The sequence below is a fragment of the Heptranchias perlo genome, chromosome 14 (assembly GCF_035084215.1).
Source record: "Heptranchias perlo isolate sHepPer1 chromosome 14, sHepPer1.hap1, whole genome shotgun sequence".
NCBI classification, from domain to species: domain Eukaryota; kingdom Metazoa; phylum Chordata; class Chondrichthyes; order Hexanchiformes; family Hexanchidae; genus Heptranchias; species Heptranchias perlo.
The window spans coordinates 5,653,723-5,673,165 of record NC_090338.1 but is presented as its reverse complement, the minus strand read 5'-3'; positions in this window follow the sequence as shown (position 1 = coordinate 5,673,165).

The following is a 19,443-nucleotide window of genomic DNA, read 5'->3' as shown; positions in this document are numbered from 1 at the left end:
GTCTCAGTAAAGGAAGATGTAGTTGAGATACTGGAAGGGCTAAAAATTGATAAAGGAGGTACTAGAAAGGCTGGCTGTACTTAAAGTAGATAAGTCACCCGGTCCGGATGGGATGCATCCTAGGTTGCTGAGGGAAGTAAGGGTGGAAATTGTGGAGGTGCTGGCCATAATCTTCCAAACATCCTTAGATACAGGGGTGGTGCCAGAGGACTGGAGAATTGCAAATGTTACACCCTTGTTCAAAAAAGGGTGTGAGGATAAACCTGGCAACTATAGGCCAGTCAGTTTAACCTCGATGGTGGGGAAACTTTTACAAATGATAATCCGGGACAGAATTAACAGTCACTTGTACAAGTGTGGATTGATGAGGGAAAGCCAGCGCAGATTTGTTAAAGGCAAATCATGTTTAACTAACTTGATAGAGTTTTTTGAAGAGGTAACATATGAGGGCAATGCGGTTGATGTGGTGAATATGGATTTTCAAAAGGCGTTTGATAAAGTGCCACATAATAGACTTGTCATCAAAATTGAACCCCATGGAATAAAAGGGGGCAGTAGCAGTATGGATACTGAATTGGCTAAGTAACAGGAAACAGAGAGTGGTGGTGAACGGTTGTTTTTCGGACTGGAGGGAGGTGTACAGTGGTGTTCCCCAGGGGTCGGTGCTGGGACCACGGCTTTTCTTGATATATATTAATGACTTGGACTTGGGTGTACAGGGCACAATTTCAAATTTGCAGACAACACAAAATTTGGAAGTGTAGTGAACAGTGAGGAGGATAGTGATAGACTTCAAGAGGATACAGACAGGCTGGTGGAATGGGCGGACACGTGGCAGATGAAATTTAACGCAGAAAGTGATACATTTCGGTAGGAAGAATGAAAGAAGCAATATAAACTAGAGGGCACAATTTTAAAATGTATACAGGAACAGAGAGATCTGGGGGTATATGTACACAAATCATTGAAGCTCTGCAGTCTTGCCACATCCAGTCGTGAATGGTGGTGGACAATTAAACAACTAACGGGAGGAGGAGGCTCTGTAAACGCCCCCATCCTCAATGAAGGCGTAGTCCAGCACATGAGTGCAAAAGACAAGGCTGAAATGTTTGCAACCATCTTCAGCCAGAAGTGCCGAGTGGATGATCCATCTCGGCCTCCTCCCGATATCCCCACCATCACAGAAGCCAGTCTTCAGCCAATTCGATTCACTCCACGTGATATCAAGAAACGGCTGAGTGCACTGGATACAGCAAAGGCTATGGGCCCTGACAACATGCCGGCTGTAGTGCTGAAGACTTGTGCTCCAGAACTTGCTGCGCCTTAGCCTATTCCAGTACAGCGACAACACTGGCATCTATCTGACAATGTGGAAAATTGCCCAGTTATGTCAAGAGGAGGTGGTTAGACTCTGTCTTGTTGGAAATGGTCATTGCTTGGCACTTGTCTGGCGCAAATGTTACTTGTCACTTATCAGCCCAAGCCTGGATGTTGTCCAGGTCTAGCTGCATGCGGGCACGGACTGCTTTATTAGCTGAGGGGTTGCGAATGGAACTGAACACTGTGCAATCATCAGCGAACATTGGGAGGAGGCCGAGATGGATCATCCACTCGGTACTTCTGGCTGAAGATGGTTGCAAACATTTCAGCCTTGTCTTTTGCACTCATGTGCTGGACTCCGCCTTCATTGAGGATGGGGATGTTTACAGAGCCTCCTCCTCCCGTTAGTTGTTTAATTGTCCACCACCATTCACGACTGGATGTGGCAAGACTGCAGAGCTTCAATGATTTGTGTACATATACCCCCAGATCTCTCTGTTCCTGTCCACAAAAAGCAGGACAAATCCAATCCAGCCAATTACCCCCCATCAGCCTACTCTCAATCATCAGCAAAGTGATGGAAGGTGTCGTCGACAGTGCTATCAAGCGGCACTTACTCACCAATAACCTGCTCACCGATGCTCAGTTTGGGTTCCGTCAGGACCACTCGGCTCCAGACCTCATTACAGCCTTGGTCCAAACATGGACAAAAGAGCTGAATTCCAGAGGTGAGGTGAGAGTGACTGCCCTTGACATTAAGGCAGCATTTGACCGAGTGTGGCACCAAGGAGCCCGAATAAAATTGAAGTCAATGGGAATCAGAGGGAAAACTCTCCAGTGGCTGGAGTCATACCTAGCACAAAGGAAGATGGTAGTGGTTGTTGGAGGCCAATCAGCTCAGCCCCAGGGCATTGCTGCAGGAGTTCCTCAGGGTAGTGTCCTAGGCCCAACCATCCTCAGCTGCTTCATCAATGACCTTCCCTCCATCATAAGGTCAGAAGTGGGGATGTTCGCTGATGATTGCACAGTGTTCAGTTCCATTCGCAACCCCTCAGCTAATGAAGCAGTCCGTGCCCACATGCAGCAAAACCTGGACAACATCCAGGCTTGGGCTGATAAGTGACAAGTAACATTTGCGCCAGACAAGTGCCAAGCAATGACCATTTCCAACAAGACAGAGTCTAACCACCTCCTCTTGACATTCAACAGCATTACCATCGACGAATCCCCCTCAATCAACATCCTGGGGGTCACCATTGACCAGAAACTTAACTGGACCAGCCACATAAATACTGTGGCTACAAGAGCAGGTCAGAGGCTGGGTATTCTGCGGTGAGTGACTCACCTCCTAACTCCCCAAAGCCATTCCACCATCTACAAGGCACAAGTCAGGAGTGTGATGGAATACTCTCCACTTGCCTGGATGAGTGCAGCTCCAACAACACTCAAGAAGCTCGACACCATCCAGGACAAAGCAGCCCCCTTGATTGGCACCCCATCCACCACACTAAACATTCATTCCCTTCACCACCGGCGTACTGTGGCTGCAGTGTGTACCATCCACAGGATGCACTGCAGCAACTCGCCAAGGCATCTTCATCAGCACCTCCCAAACCCGCGACCTCCACCACCTAGAAGGACAAGAGCAGCAGGCACATGGGAACAACACCACCTGCACATTCCTCTCCAAGTCACACACCATCCCGACTTGGAAATATATCGGCCGTTCCTTCATTGTCGCTGGGTCAAAATCCTGGAACCCCCTTCCTAACAGCACTGTGGGAGAACCTTTACCACACGGACTGCAGCGGTTCAAGAAGGCAGCTCACCACCACCTTCTCAAGGGCAATTAGGGATGGGCAATAAATGCCGGCCTCACCAGCGATGCCCACATCCCATGAACGAATTTTTAAAAAATCATCAGCGAACATCCCCATTTCAGACCTTATGATGGAGGGAAGATCATTGATGAAGCAGCTGAAGATGGTTGGGCCTAGGACACTGCCCTGAGGAACTCTTGCAGCAATGTCCTGGGGCTGAGATGATTGGCCTCCAACAACCACTACCATCTTCCTTTTTGCTAGGTATGACTCCAGCCACTGGAGAGTTTTCCCCCTGATTCCCATTGACTTCAATTTTACTAGGGCTTCTTGGTGCCACACTCGGTCAAATGCTGCCTTGATGTCAAGGGCAGTTACTCTCACCTCACCTCTGGAATTCAGCTCTTTTGTCCATGTTTGGACCAAGGCTGTAATGAGGTCTGGAGCCGAATGGTCCTGGCGGAACTCAAACTGAGTATCGGTGAGCAGGTTATTGGTGAGTAAGTGCCGCTTGATAGCACTGTCGACGACACCTTCCATCACTTTGCTGATGATTGAGAGTAGACTGATGGGGCGGTAATTGGCCGGATTGGATTTGTCCTGCTTTTTGTGGACAGGACATATCTGGGCAATTTTCCACATTGTGGGGTAGATGCCAGTGTTGTAGCTGTGCTGGAACATTTTGGCTAGAGGCGCAGCTAGTTCTGGAGCACAGGTCTTCAGCACTACAGCCGGGATGTTGTCGGGGCCCATAGCTTTTGCTGTATCCAGTGCACTCAGCCGTTTCTTGATATCACGTGGAGTGAATCGAATTGGCTGAAGACTGGCTTCTGTGATGGTGGGGATATCGGGAGGAGGCCGAGATGGATCATCCACTCGGCACTTCTGGCTGAAGATGGTTGCAAACGCTTCAGCCTTGTTTTTTTCACTCGCGTGCTGGACTCTGCCATCATTGAGGATGGGGATGTTCACAGAGCCTCCTCCTCCTGTTATTTGTTTAATTGTCCACCACCATTCACAACTGGATGTGGCAGGACTGCAGTGTTTTGATCTGATCCGTTGGTTGTGGGATCGCTTAGCTCTGTCTATAGCATGCTGCTCCTGCTGTTTAGCATTGATGCATTTAAGGGGCAGCTAGATAAGTACATGAGGGAGAAAGGAATAGGAGGTATCCTGATAAGGTTTGATGAAGTAGGGAGGGAGGAGTCTTGTGTGGAGCATAAACGCTGGCAAAGACCAGTTGGATGGACACAGATTTAAGGTACTTGGCAAAAAAGCCAGCGGGGAAATGAGGAGAATTTTTTTTACGCATTGAGTTGTGATGATCTGGAATGCGCTCCCTGAAAGGGCGGTGGAAGCAGATTCAATAATAACTTTCAAAAGGATCTCTGGTTAGGAGGAAACTCGTGCAGAGCATCCACACTGGCATGGACCTGTTAGGCTGAATGGCCTGTGCTTGTGCTGCACATTCTATGTAATTCAAAGCAAAAGGGGAAAATTTGCAGGGCCATGGGGAACAAGTGGGAGGAGTGGGACTAACTGGAGAGCTCTTTCAGAGAGCTGGCATAGGCATGACGGGCCGAATGGCCCTGTAACGTACTGTAAGTTTGAATTAATAAATTAAAGCCAAAGAGCTTTACAGTCAATAAAGCACTTAGAATCATAGAGTGGCTACCGCATAGGAGGAGGCCATTCGGACCATCGAGCCCGTGCCGGCTCTTTGTAAAAGCAATCCAGTTAGTCCCAATTCCCTGCTCTTTCCCCAGGGCCTGCAAATTTTTTCCCTTCAAGTATTTATCCAATTCCTTTTTGAAAGCCATGATTGAATCTGTTTCCACCGCCCTTTCAGGCAGCACATTCCAGATCATAACCACTCACTGCGAAAGAAGTTTTTCCTCATGTCGCCTTTGGTTCTTTTGCCAATCACCTTAAATCTGTGTCCTCTGGTTCTCGACCCTTCCGCCAATGGGAACAGTTTCTCTCTATCTACTCTGTATAAACCCTTCATAATTTTGAACACTTCTATCAAATCTCCCCTTAACCTTCTCTGTCCTCGGGAGAATAACCCCAGCTTCTCCAGTCTATCCATGTAACTGAAGTCCCTCATCCCTGGAACCATTCTAGTAAATCTCTTCTGCACCCTCTCTAAGGCCTTCACATCCTTCCTAAAGTGCGGTGCCCAGAATTGGACACAATACTCCAGTTGTGGCCAAACCAGTGTTTTATAAAGGTTCAACATAACTTGCTTGCTTCTGTACTCTATGCCTCTATTTATAAAGTTATAGTCCAGCAATTTTATTTTAAATTCACAAGCTTTCGGAGATTTTCTCCTTCCTCAGGCAAATGTTTCAAGATCTCCTTGAAGCCTACGCATTTAATGCGTAGGCTTCAAGGAGATCTTGAAACATTTGCCTGAGGAAGGAGAAAATCTCCGAAAGCTTGTGAATTTAAAATAAAATTGCTGGACTATAACTTGGTGTTGTAAAATTGTTTACAATCTATTTATAAAGCCCAGGATCCTGTATGCTTTTTTAACTGCTTTCTCAACCTGTCCTGCCACCTTCAAAGATTTGTGCACATATACCCCCAGGTCTCTCTGTTCCTGCACCCCCTTTAGAATTGTACCATTTAGTTTATATTGCCTCTCCTCGTTCTTCCTGCTAAAATGTATCACTTCACACTTTTCTGCATTAAATTTCATCTGCCATGTGTCCGCCCTTTCCACCAGCCTGTCTATGTCCTCTTGAAGTCTATCACTATCCTCCTCACTGTTCACTACACTTCCAAGTTTTGTGTCATCTGCAAATTTTGAAATTGTGCCCTGTACACCCAAGTCCAAGTCATTAATATATATCAAAAAAGCAGTGGTCCTGGTACCGACCCCTGGGGAACACCACTGTACACCTCCCTCCAGTCCGAAAAACAACCGTTCACCACCACTCTCTGTTGCCTGCCACTTAGCCAATTTCCTATCCATGCTGCCACTGCCCCTTTTATTCCATGGGCTTCAATTTTGCTGACAAGCCTATTATGTGGCACATTATTAAGTGCCTTTTGAAAGTCCATATACACATCATCAACCGCATTGCCCTCATCAACCCTCTTGTTTGAAGTGTTGTTGGCGGAGAGGCTTTGGGAGGCAGGAGATGAGCCACTCGCTGCAGAATATCCAGCATCTGACCTGCTCGAGTAGCCAAGGCATTTATCTGACTGGTCCACTTGAGTTTCTGGTCAATCGTGACCCCCCAGGATGTTGATGGTTGGGGACTCGATGATAGTAATATCATTGAATATCAAGGGGAGGTGGTTAGACTTTCTCTTGTTGGAGATGGTCATTGTCTGACACTTGAGTGGTGCGAATGTTACTTGCCACTTATCAGACCAAGCCTGGATGTTGTCCAGGACTTGCTGCATGACACGGTCAATCTGTTTTTGGGGGGCAATGAGAAAACAAAAGTACTGTAATGTTGTTGTGAGATAGTGAATAGGCTTCGACTGGAAAGGAATAGATTCTGGGCAGGCTGGGAGTTAGAAAACTGTAGTGATGAAATAATTTGTAAAGGGACTTTTTACAAAACAGGACTCAAATGGAGTTAATATAAAAGCAGACAGAGTGTGAAGCAAACTGGGTACAGCATGTGGATGAGAGCTGCTGATATGTGGGGACATCCTTTTTTTTGATTCATTCACGGGACGTGGGCGTCACTGGCGAGGCCAGCATTTATTGCCCATCCCTAATTGCCCTTGAGAAGGTGGTGGTGAGCCGCCTTCTTGAACCGCTGCAGTCCGTGTGGTGACGGTTCTCCCACAGTGCTGTTAGGAAGGGAGTTCCAGGATTTTGACCCAGCGACAATGAAGGAACGGCGATATATTTCCAAGTCGGGATGGTGTGTGACTTGAAGGGGAACGTGCAGGTGGTGTTGTTCCCATGTGCCTGCTGCTCTTGTCCTTCCAGGTGGTAGAGGTCGCGGGTTTGGGAGGTGCTGTCGAAGAAGCCTTGGCGAGTTGCTGCAATGCATCCTGTGGATGGTACACACTGCAGCCACAGTGCGCAGGTGGTGAAGGGATTGAATGTTTAGGGTGGTGGATGGGGTGCCAATCAAGCGGGCTGCTTTATCTTGGATGGTGTCGAGCTTCCTGAGTGTTGTTGGAGCTGCACTCATCCAAGCAAGTGGAGAGTATTCCATCACACTCCTGACTCGTGCCTTGTAGATGGTGGAAAGGCTTTGGGGAGTCAGGAGGTGAGTCACTCGCCACAGAATACCCAGCCTCTGACCTGCTCTCGTAGCCACAGTATTTATATGGCTGGTCCAGTTAAGTTTCTGGTCAATGGTGACCCCCAGGATGTTGATGGTGGGGGATTCGGCGATGGTAATGCCGTTGAATGTCAAGGGGAGGTGGTTTGACTCTCTCTTGTTGGAGATGGTCATTGCCTGGCACTTATCTGGCGCGAATGTTACTTGCCACTTATCAGCCCAAGCCTGGATGTTGTCCAGGTCTTGCTGCATGCGGGCTTGGACTGCTTCATTATTTGAGGGGTTGCGAATGGAACTGAACACTGTGCAGTCATCAGCGAACATCCCCATTTCTGACCTTATGATGGAGGGAAGGTCATTGATGAAGCAGCTGAAGATGGTTGGGCCTACGACACTGCCCTAGGGAACTCCTGCAGCTGAGATGATTGGCCTCCAACAACCACTACCATCTTCCTTTGTGCTAGGTATGACTCCAGCCACTGGAGAGTTTTCCCCCTGATTCCCATTGACTTCAATTTTACTTGGGCTCCTTGGTGCCACACTCGGTCAAATGCTGCCTTGATGTCAAGGGCAGTCACTCTCACCTCACCTCTGGAATTCAGCTCTTTTGTCCATGTTTGGACCAAGGCTGTAATGAGGTCTGGAGCCGAGTGGTCCTGGCGGAACCCAAACTGAGCATCGGTGAGCAGGTTATTAGTGAGTAAGTGCCGCTTGATAGCACTGTCGACGACACCTTCCATCACTTTGCTGATGATTGAGAGTAGACTGATGGGGCGGTAATTGGCCGGATTGGATTTAGAATCATAGAAGTTTACAACATGGAAACAGGCCCTTCGGCCCAACATGTCCATGTCGCCCAGTTTATACCACTAAGCTAGTCCCAATTGCCTGCACTTGGCCCATATCCCTCTATACCCATCTTACCCATGTAACTGTCCAAATGCTTTTTAAAAGACAAAATTGTACCCGCCTCTACTACTGCCTCTGGCAGCTCGTTCCAGACACTCACCACCCTTTGAGTGAAAAAATTGCCCCTCTGGACCCTTTTGTATCTCTCCCCTCTCACCTTAAATCTATGCCCCCTTGTTATAGACTCCCCTACCTTTGGGAAAAGATTTTGACTATCGACCTTATCTATGCCCCTCATTATTTTATAGACTTCTATAAGATCACCCCTAAACCTCCTACTCTCCAGGGAAAAAAGTCTCAGTCTATCCAACCTCTCCCTATAAGTCAAACCATCAAGTCCCGGTAGCATCCTAGTAAATCTTTTCTGCACTCTTTCTAGTTTAATAATATCCTTTCTATAATAGGGTGACCAGAACTGTACACAGTATTCCAAGTGTGGCCTAACTAATGTCTTGTACAACTTCAACAAGACATCCCAATTCCTGTATTCAATGTTCTGACCAATGAAACCAAGCATGCTGAATGCCTTCTTCACCACCCTATCCACCTGTGACTCCACTTTCAAGGAGCTATGAACCTGTACTCCTAGATCTCTTTGTTCTATAACTCTCCCCAACGCCCTACCATTAACGGAGTAGGTCCTGGCCCGATTCGATCTCCCAAAATGCATCACCTCACATTTATCTAAATTAAACTCCATCTGCCATTCATCGGCCCACTGGCCCAATTTATCAAGATCCCGTTGCAATCCTAGATAACCTTCTTCACTGTCCACGATGCCACCAATCTTGGTGTCATCTGCAAACTTACTAACCATGCCTCCTAAATTCTCATCCAAATCATTAATATAAATAACAAATAACAGCGGACCCAGCACCGATCCCTGAGGCACACCGCTGGTCACAGGCCTCCAGTTTGAAAAACAACCCTCTACAACCACTCTCTGCCGTCAATCCAATTTTGTATCCAATTGGCTACCTCACCTTGGATCCCGTGAGATCTAACCTTATGTAACAACCTACCATGCGGTACCTTGTCAAAGGCTTTGCTAAAGTCCATGTAGACCACGTCTACTGCACAGCCCTCATCTATCTTCTTGGTTACCCCTTCAAAAAACTCAATCAAATTTGTGAGACATGATTTTCCTCTCACAAAACCACGCTGACTGTTCCTAATCAGTCCCTGCCTCTCCAAATGCCTATCGATCCTGTCTCTCAGAATACCCTCTAACAACTTACCCACTACAGATGTCAGGCTCACCGGTCTGTAGTTCCCAGGCTTTTCCCTGCCGCCCTTCTTATACAAAGGCACAACATTTGCTACCCTCCAATCTTCAGGCACCTCACCTGTAGCTGTCGATGATTCAAATATCTCTGCTATGGGACCCGCAATTTCCTCCCTAACCTCCCATAACGTCCTGGGATACATTTCATCAGGTCCCGGAGATTTATCTACCTTGATGCGCGTTAAGACTTCCAGCACCTCCCTCTCTGTAATATGTACACTCCTCAAGACATCACTATTTATTTCCCCAAGTTCCCTAACATCCATGCCTTTCTCAACCGTAAATACCGATGCGAAATATTCATTTAGGATCTCACCCATCTCTTGTGGTTCCGCACATAGATGACCTTGTTGATCCTTAAGAGGCCCTACTCTCTCCCTAGTTACTCTTTTGCCCTTTGTCCTGCTTTTTGTGGACAGGACATACCTGGGCAATTTTCCACGTTGTCGGGTAGATGCCAGTGTTGTAGCTTTACTGGAACAGCTTGGCTAGAGGCACGGCTAGTTCTGGAGCACAAGTCTTCAGCACTACAGCTGGGATGTTGTCGGGGCCCATAGCCTTTGCTGTGTCCAGTGCACTCAGCCATTTCTTGATATCATGTGGAGTGAATCGAATTGGCTGAAGACTGGCTTCCGTGATGGTGGGGATATCGGGAGGAGGCCGAGATGGATCATTCACTCGACACTTCTGGCTGAAGATGGTTGCAAACGCTTCAGCCTTGTCTTTTGCACTCACGTGCTGGACTCCGCCATCATTGAGAATGGGGATGTTTGCAGAGCCTCCTCCTCCCGTTAGTTGTTTAATTGTCCACCACCATTCACGACTGGATGTGGCAGGACTGCAGAGCTTTGATCTGATCCGTTGGTTGTGGAATCGCTTAGCTCTGTCTATAGCATGTTGCTTCCGCTGTTTAGCATGCATGTAGTCCTGAGTTGTAGCTTCACCAGGTTGGCACCTCATTTTTAGGTACGCCTGGTGCTGCTCCTGGCATGCTCTTCTACATTCCTCATTGAACCAGGGTTGATCCCCTGGCTTGTTGGTAATGGTAGAGTGAGGAATATGCCGGGCCATGAGGTTACAGATTGTGCTGGAATACAATTCTGCTGCTGCTGATGGCCCACAGCGCCTCATGGATGCCCAGTTTTGAGCTGCTAGATCTGTTCTGAATCTATCCCATTTAGCACGGTGGTAGTGCCACACAACACGTTGGATGGTGTCCTCAGTGCGAAGACGGGACTTCGTCTCCACGAGGACTGTGTGATGGTCACTCCTACCAATACTGTGATGGACAGATGCATCTGCGACAGGTAGATTGGTGAGGATGCAGTCAAGTAGGTTTTTCCCTCGTGTTGGTTCGCTCACCACCTGCCGCAGGCCCAGTCTGGCAGCTATGTCCTTCAGGACTCGGCCAGCAGTGGTGCTACCGAGCCACTCTGGGTGATGGACATTGAAGTCCCCCACCCAGAGTACATTCTGTGCCCTTGCTACCCTCAGTGCTTCCTCCAAGTGGTGCTCAACATGGAGGAGGACTGATTCATCAGCTGAGGGAGCGTGGTAGGTGGTAATCAGCAGGAGGTTTCCTTGCCCATGTTTGACCTGATGCCATGAGATTTCATGGGGTCCAGAGTCAATATTGAGGACTCCCAGGGCCACTCCCTCCTGACTGTATATCACTGTACCGCCACCTCTGGTGGGTCTGTCCTGCCGGTGGGACAGGACATACCCAGGGATGGTGATGGAAGAGTCTGCGATGTTGGCTGAAAGGTATGATTCTGTGAGTACGGCTCTGTCAGGCGGTTGCTTGACTCGTTTGTGGGACAGCTCTCCCAATTTTGGCACAAGTCCCCAGATGTTAGTAAGGAGGGCCTTGCAGGGTCGACTGGGCTTGGTGTTTTGCCGTTGTCGTGTCCGGTGCCTAGTGGTCTGTCCGGTTTTATTCTTATTATGACTTTTCATAGCAAGATTTTACAACTGAGTGTCTTGCTAGGCCATTTCAGAGGGCAATTAAGAATCAACCACATTGCTGTGGGTCTGGAGTCACATATCGGCCAGACCGGGTAAGGACGGCAGGTTTCCTTCCCTGAAGGGCATTCGTGAACCAGATGGGTTTTTACGACAATCCGGTAGTTTCATGGCTATCATTACTGATACTAGTATTTTAATTCCAGATTTTTATTTAATTAATTGAATTTTAATTAATTAATTGAATTTAAATTCGCCAGCTGCCGTGGTGGGATTTGAATTCATGACTCTGGATTACTGGTCCAGTGACATGACCACTATGCTACCGTACCTCTCTGAACAGTGACCTGTTGGATTGTGATATAAGACATGGGGGAGGAGACATGTCCCCAAAAGTCAGGCCCTTCCATGGACATCCTGCCTAAAGTTTGCCCGTTTTCACACAATCCAAAACTGGACCAAGGTCGGGATAAGGATAGGGTGGGATAGGATAGAAAGGCTTGAATTTATATAACACTCTTCACAACTTCCCAAACTGCTTTGCAGCCAATGTACTGATGTAATGTAAGAAACGCAGCAGCTAATTTGTGCACAGCAAGATCCCACAAACAGCAATGAGATAAATGACCAGATGACCTGTTTTTAGTGATGTTAGTTGAGGGATTAATATTGGCTCAGGACACCAGGGAGAACTTCCATGCTCTTCTTTGAATTGTGCCATGGGATCTTTTACGTCCACCTGAAAGGACAGACGGGGCTTCTGTTTAACGTCTCATCCGACAGACGGCACCTCCGACAGCGCGGCGCTCCCTCAGTACTGTCAGCCTGGATTACGTGCTCAAATCTCTGGAGTGGGGACTCGAACCCACGACCTTCTGACTCGGAGGCGAGGGTGCTGCCCAATGAGGGGAACGACGCGAGGCAGTGTGAGATCATGGTTGGAGGTCTCTGACGTTTGCTGATAAAAACGAACAGCAAACCTTAAGAGCTAACGACTCCACTCCATAACTGGTAGAGCTAAGCAGGGGAACCAAGACATTTGATATCTGAAACTAGACGGCCTGAACCTTACACTCATGGAAACCTGGCCAAGACTGAGGTAAACAGACTCGCTGTGCAAGCTCGATGTGTTTTTATTTCGACCGTACAGGACTTTTCTGGTTAGCATGTAACCCTTCATAGAACTCTACACGTGAAATCTGTCTCCAAAAACAGATGTTTCCTCTCTGGTTAAAATAAAAGAACATTTTCTTGCCAACATTTCTCTTTATTTTCTGGAAATGCATTTTACTTGTAATTTCACATCCTTTTTTCTCACTGTGGAGTGGTATTTCTGTACAATGTTGAACTGAGGCAATGATGCCTGCATCTCCCATGATATGGAACATTAGGAACAGGAGGAGGCCATTCAGCCCCTCGAGCCTGCTCCGCCATTCAATTAGATCATGGTCGATCTGTACCTCAACTCCATTTCCCCGCCTTTGCTCCGTATCCCTCGATACCCTCACCCAACAAAAATCTATCGATCTCAGCCTTGAAAGCTCCAATTGACCCCCAGCATCCACAGCCTTTTGGGGGAGAGAGTTCCAGATTTCCACTCCCTTTTGTGTGAAGAAGTGCTTCCTGATTTCACTCCTGAACGGCCGAGCTCTGATTTTAAGGTTATGCCCCCCTTGTTCTGGACTCCCCCCAACAGATGAAATAGTTTCACCGTATCTACCCTATCAAATGCTTTTGACATTTTAAACTCCGCGATTGATCACCCCCCAACCTGCTAAACTCAGGGGAACACAAGGCAAAATTATGCAACTTGTCCTCATCATTTAACCCTCTAAGCCCTGGTATCTGGAGAAAGGAATAGAAGGTTATGCTGATAGGGTTAGATAGAGTGGGAGGAGGCTTGTGTGGAGCATTAACACCTGCATAGACCAGTTGGGCCGAATGGCCAGTTTCCGTGCTGTAAATTGTATGTAATTCTATGTAAATCATTCTATCCATTCCAGTGTCTGGACTGATCCAACAACAGCAGTTTGACTCCAACCCACCATAAGGAGATATTAGGACAGGTGACCAAAAGCTTGGTCAAAGAGGTAGGGTTTAAGGAACGTCTTAAAGGAGGAGAGAGAGAGGCGGAGAGGTTTAGGGAGGGAATTCCAGAGCTTAGGGCCCACGCAGCTGAAGGCACGGCCGCCAATGGTGGGGTGATGAAAATCGGGGATGAGCAAGAGGCCGGAATTGGAGGATCGCAGAGATCTCGGAGGGTTGTAGGGCTGGAGGAGTTTACAGAGATAGGGAGGGGCGAGGGCCATGGAGGGGGTTTCAGAGATAGGGAGGGGGGGGGTGAGGCCATGGAGGGGGTTTCAGAGATAGGGAGGGGGCGAGTCTATGGAGGGGGGTTACAGGGTTTGGGGAGGGGGCGAGTCTATGGAGGGGGGTTACAGGGTTTGGGGAGGGGGCGAGTCTATGGAGGGGGGTTACAGGGTTTGGGGAGGGGGCGAGTCTATGGAGGGGGGTTACAGAGATAGGGGAGGGGGCGAGTCTATGGAGGGGGGTTACAGGGTTTGGGGAGGGGGCGAGTCTATGGAGGGGGGTTACAGAGTTAGGGGAGGGGGCGAGTCTATGGAGGGGGTTACAGAGTTAGGGGAGGGGCCGAGTCTATGGAGGGGGGTTACAGAGTTAGGGGAGGGGCCGAGTCTATGGAGGGGGGTTACAGAGTTAGGGGAGGGGGCGAGTCTATGGAGGGGGGGTTACAGAGATAGGGAGGGGGCGAGTCTATGGAGGGGGGTTACAGAGTTAGGGGAGGGGGCGAGTCTATGGAGGGGGGGTTACAGAGATAGGGAGGGGGCGAGTCTATGGAGGGGGGGTTACAGAGTTAGGGAGGGGGCGAGTCTATGGAGGGGGGTTACAGAGTTAGGGAGGGGGCGAGTCTATGGAGGGGGGTTACAGAGTTAGGGGAGGGGGCGAGTCTATGGAGGGGGGTTACAGAGTTAGGGGAGGGGGCGAGTCTATGGAGGGGGGTTACAGAGTTAGGGAGGGGGCGAGTCTATGGAGGGGGGGTTACAGAGTTAGGGGAGGGGGCGAGTCTATGGAGGGGGGTTACAGAGTTAGGGGAGGGGGCGAGTCTATGGAGGGGGGTTACAGAGTTAGGGGAGGGGGCGAGTCTATGGAGGGGGTTACAGAGTTAGGGGAGGGGGCGAGTCTATGGAGGGGGGGTTACAGAGTTAGGGGAGGGGGCGAGTCTATGGAGGGGGGTTACAGAGTTAGGGGAGGGGGCGAGTCTATGGAGGGGGGTTACAGAGTTAGGGGAGGGGGCGAATCTATGGAGGGGGGGTTACAGAGTTAGGGGAGGGGGCGAGTCTATGGAGGGGGGTTACAGAGTTAGGGAGGGGGCGAGTCTATGGAGGGGGGGTTACAGAGTTAGGGGAGGGGGCGAGTCTATGGAGGGGGGGTTACAGAGATAGGGGAGGGGGCGAATCTATGGAGGGGGGGTTACAGAGTTAGGGGAGGGGGCGAATCTATGGAGGGGGGGTTACAGAGTTAGGGGAGGGGGCGAGTCTATGGAGGGGGTTACAGAGTTAGGGGAGGGGGCGAGTCTATGGAGGGGGTTACAGAGTTAGGGAGGGGGCGAGTCTATGGAGGGGGGTTACAGAGTTAGGGGAGGGGGCGAGTCTATGGAGGGGGGTTACAGAGTTAGGGGAGGGGGCGAATCTATGGAGGGGGGGTTACAGAGTTAGGGGAGGGGGCGAGTCTATGGAGGGGGGGTTACAGAGTTAGGGAGGGGGCGAGTCTATGGAGGGGGGGTTACAGAGTTAGGGGAGGGGGCGAATCTATGGAGGGGGGTTACAGAGTTAGGGGAGGGGGCGAGTCTATGGAGGGGGGTTACAGAGTTAGGGGAGGGGGCGAGTCTATGGAGGGGGGGTTACAGAGATAGGGAGGGGGCGAGTCTATGGAGGGGGGGTTACAGAGTTAGGGGAGGGGGCGAGTCTATGGAGGGGGGTTACAGAGTTAGGGGAGGGGGCGAGTCTATGGAGGGGGGTTACAGAGTTAGGGGAGGGGGCGAATCTATGGAGGGGGGGTTACAGAGTTAGGGAGGGGGCGAGTCTATGGAGGGGGGTTACAGAGTTAGGGGAGGGGGCGAGTCTATGGAGGGGGGTTACAGAGTTAGGGGAGGGGGCGAATCTATGGAGGGGGGGTTACAGAGTTAGGGAGGGGGCGAGTCTATGGAGGGGGGTTACAGAGTTAGGGGAGGGGGCGAGTCTATGGAGGGGGTTACAGAGTTAGGGGAGGGGGCGAGTCTATGGAGGGGGGGTTACAGAGTTAGGGGAGGGGGCGAGTCTATGGAGGGGGTTACAGAGTTAGGGGAGGGGGCGAGTCTATGGAGGGGGGTTACAGAGTTAGGGGAGGGGGCGAATCTATGGAGGGGGGGTTACAGAGATAGGGAGGGGGCGAGTCTATGGAGGGGGGGTTACAGAGTTAGGGGAGGGGGCGAGTCTATGGAGGGGGGTTACAGGGTTTGGGGAGGGGGCGAGGCTCGGCAGGATGCGCTGAGGCCAAACATGATCCTTCTTGCACCTCTAGCCTCCTGAACCCTCAACCCCTGAAATTTGGGGGCCGTTTCCTGTGGATTCTGAGAAACGGCCCCTAAATTAGTCCCATTTGCCGGCTGTTTCCCCATAGCCCTGAAAATTTTTCCCCTTCAAGTATTTATCCAATTCCCTTTTTGAAAGTTATTATTGAATCTGCTCCCACCGCCCTTTCAGGCAGCGCATTCCAGATCATAACAACTCGCTGCGTTAAAAAAAGCTTTTCCTCATCTCCCCTCTGGTTCTCTTGCCGATCACCTTAAATCTGTGTCCTCTGGTTACCGACCCTCCTGCCACTGGAAACAATTTCTCCTTATTTACTTCATGATTTTGAACACCTCTATTAAATCTCCCCTTAACCTTCTCTGCTCTAAGGAGAACAATCCCAGCTTCTCCAATCTCTCCACATAACTGAAGTCCCTCATCCCTGGTCCCATTCTAGTAAATCTCCTCTGCACCCTCTCCAAGGCCCTGACATCCTTCCTGAAGTGAGGTGCCCAGAATTGGACACAATTCTCCAGCTGAGGTCTAGACAGTGTTTCATAAAGGTTTAGCATAACTTCCTTGTTTTTGTACTCCAAAGATCCTATCTGCTTTTTTAACAGCCTCCTCAACTTGTCCTGCCACCTTCAAAGATTTGTGTACATACACCCCCAGGTCTCTCTGTTCCCGCACCCCCTTTAAAATTGTACCATTTAGTTTATTTTGCCTCTCCTCATTCTTCCTACCAAACTGTATCACTTCACACTTCTCTGTGTTAAATTTCATCTGCCGTGTGTCTGCCCATTTCACCAGTCCGTCTCTGTCCTCCTGAAGTCCGTTACTATCCCAGCTTCCCCAAATCTCTTTATGTAACTGAAGTCCCCTCGTCCTTGGTCCCATTCTGGTAAATCTCCTCTGCACCCTCTCCAAGGCCCTGACAACCTTCCTGAAGTTCCTAACCAATATAACGATGGTAACGATGCGACCAAGTCTGGCGAGAGGTGGGACATATCTCCCCCCACACCGAGAACAGATGGAAGATAACTGCCCCTCCCTATTTTGTGAAAAGGCCCACGGTGCTGATCACCACCAAGGTTGCAAGGAGTGGAGGAGATGGTAAAGCAATGGAGTATTGGTTCGTTAACACCAAACTAGGACTTTAAAAGCCTGTAGATTGTAGGAGGAAGTAAAGACTGAGGGAGGGGAGACTGAGGGAGAGGAGACTGAGGGAGGGGAGACTGAGGGAGGGGAGACTGAGGGAGGGGAGACTGAGGGAGGGGAGACTGAGGGACGGGAGACTGAGGGACGGGAGACTGAGGGACGGGAGACTGAGGGAGGAGAGACTGAGGGAGGAGAGACTGAGGGAGGAGAGACTGAGGGAGAGGATACTGAGGGAGAGGAGACTGAGGGAGAGGAGACTGAGGGAGAGGAGACTGAGGGAGAGGAGACTGAGGGAGAGGAGACTGAGGGACGGGAGACTGAGGGACGGGAGACTGAGGGACGGGAGACTGAGGGACGGGAGACTGAGGGACGGGAGACAGAGGGAGAAGAGACTGAGGGAGGGGAGACAGAGGGAGGGGAGACAGAGGGAGGGGAGACAGAGGGAGGGGAGACAGAGGGAGGGGAGACAGAGGGAGGGGAGACAGAGGGAGGGGAGACAGAGGGAGGGGAGACAGAGGGAGGGGAGACAGAGGGAGGGGAGACAGAGGGAGGGGAGACAGAGGGAGGGGAGACTGAGGGAGGGGAGACTGAGGGAGGGGAGACTGAGGGAGGGGAGACTGAGGGAGGGGAGACTGAGGGAGGAGAGACTGAGGGAGGAGAGACTGAGGGAGGAGAGACTGAGGGAGGGGAGACTGAGGGAGGAGAGACTGAGGGAGGAGAGACTGAGGGAGGGGAGACGGAGGCGGGGGGGAGGAAATCCATAGTTTTGAATCCTGGAAAGAATGGGCTTGAGTCGGAGACGATGCAATGACTCTTGGTTTTCAGCACAGTGAGGATACAGGGAGGAGGAGAAGCGGGCAGGAGGATTTGGAGATTGCAGCAACAATTTGCATCGATATACTGCTCATGCAGGAAAATATCTCGGACAGTCGGGAGGAAGGGGATACGGAATATGGGGAAAGGGGAGGGGAATGGAGTGGGTAAGGATGGGGAATGGAAGTCGTGGTCGGAAAAGAGTTTGTTGAAAGCAGGGAAAGAGGCGGTGAGATGGAGGGGAGTGATGGAGGACATCAGCAAAGCGACTCGGTTATAGGCCACTGGTAATGAACGAGGGGCGAGGAGATCCTGGTGTTGGAGGAGTGGAGAGAGTGATGGAGGAGGAGGAGGAGCGAAGGGAGGGAGGGGCGAGTAGCGAGAAGCCTAGAGCGGAAGGGACGTGCAGTGATATAAAACATGAGGGAGAGGAGACAGGGGGAGGGGATAGGGGGAGCCCTGGAAAGATTGGTAAACATATCCCCGGCTGCAGTCTCCTGCCGCTAGATGCACGATCTCGTCCTGCTGGCCAGGCGGTCAATCTGACCTGTTGTCAGTGCTGGGCTCTGCCTAGATTTATTTATGAGGCCCTTCCATTAAGAGCGGCGGGGCATCTGGGTCCCGGGCCTTGCTACCAGGCTCCCGCCCTTTCCTTCCCTTCCTGCCCACCTCCTCCCGTAAAAAACTGATGCCAAAGATCTTGAGTTAGAGAAACTGGGAACAAAGGGTAAAAACAGACAGAGCCTCGCTGTTTTCTGGGGGTTTCCGACATGCCTTGTAAAGGAGCAGGACTCCCACCCAACTCTTACAGGGCAATAGGTACTGAAGGGTGGACAGGGGAGTGGGGGGAGTGGGGGAGGGAGCGGGGGCAGAGCGAAGGCAGGGATGGGGTCTCCTTGGGATGGCTGTTCCCTCTCGCCTGGCCCAGTCCCGAACCTGGCGATACGTTCAGGCCTCTGCATGGATAAATATATCTTCCAGGGTAGTGGTGTGGACCCCACGCCCCCCTCCCCAAAACAAAGACAACGACGACGATGACGACAACAACAACCTGCACTTCTATAGCACCTTTAACATAGTTAAAAGCCCAAGATGCTTCACAGGAGCGTAAACGGACTAAAACTCGACACCGAGCCACATAAGGAGATATTAGGACAGGTGACCAAACGTTTGGTCAAAGAGGTAGGTTTTAAGGAGCATCTTAAAGGAGGAGAGAGAGGCGGAGCGGTTTAGGGAGGGAATTCCAGAGCTTAGGGCCCAGGCAGCTGAAGGCACGGCCGCCAATGGTGGAGCGAAGGAAATCGGGGATGCGCGAGAGGCCAGAATTGGAGGAGTGCAGAGATCTTGGAGGG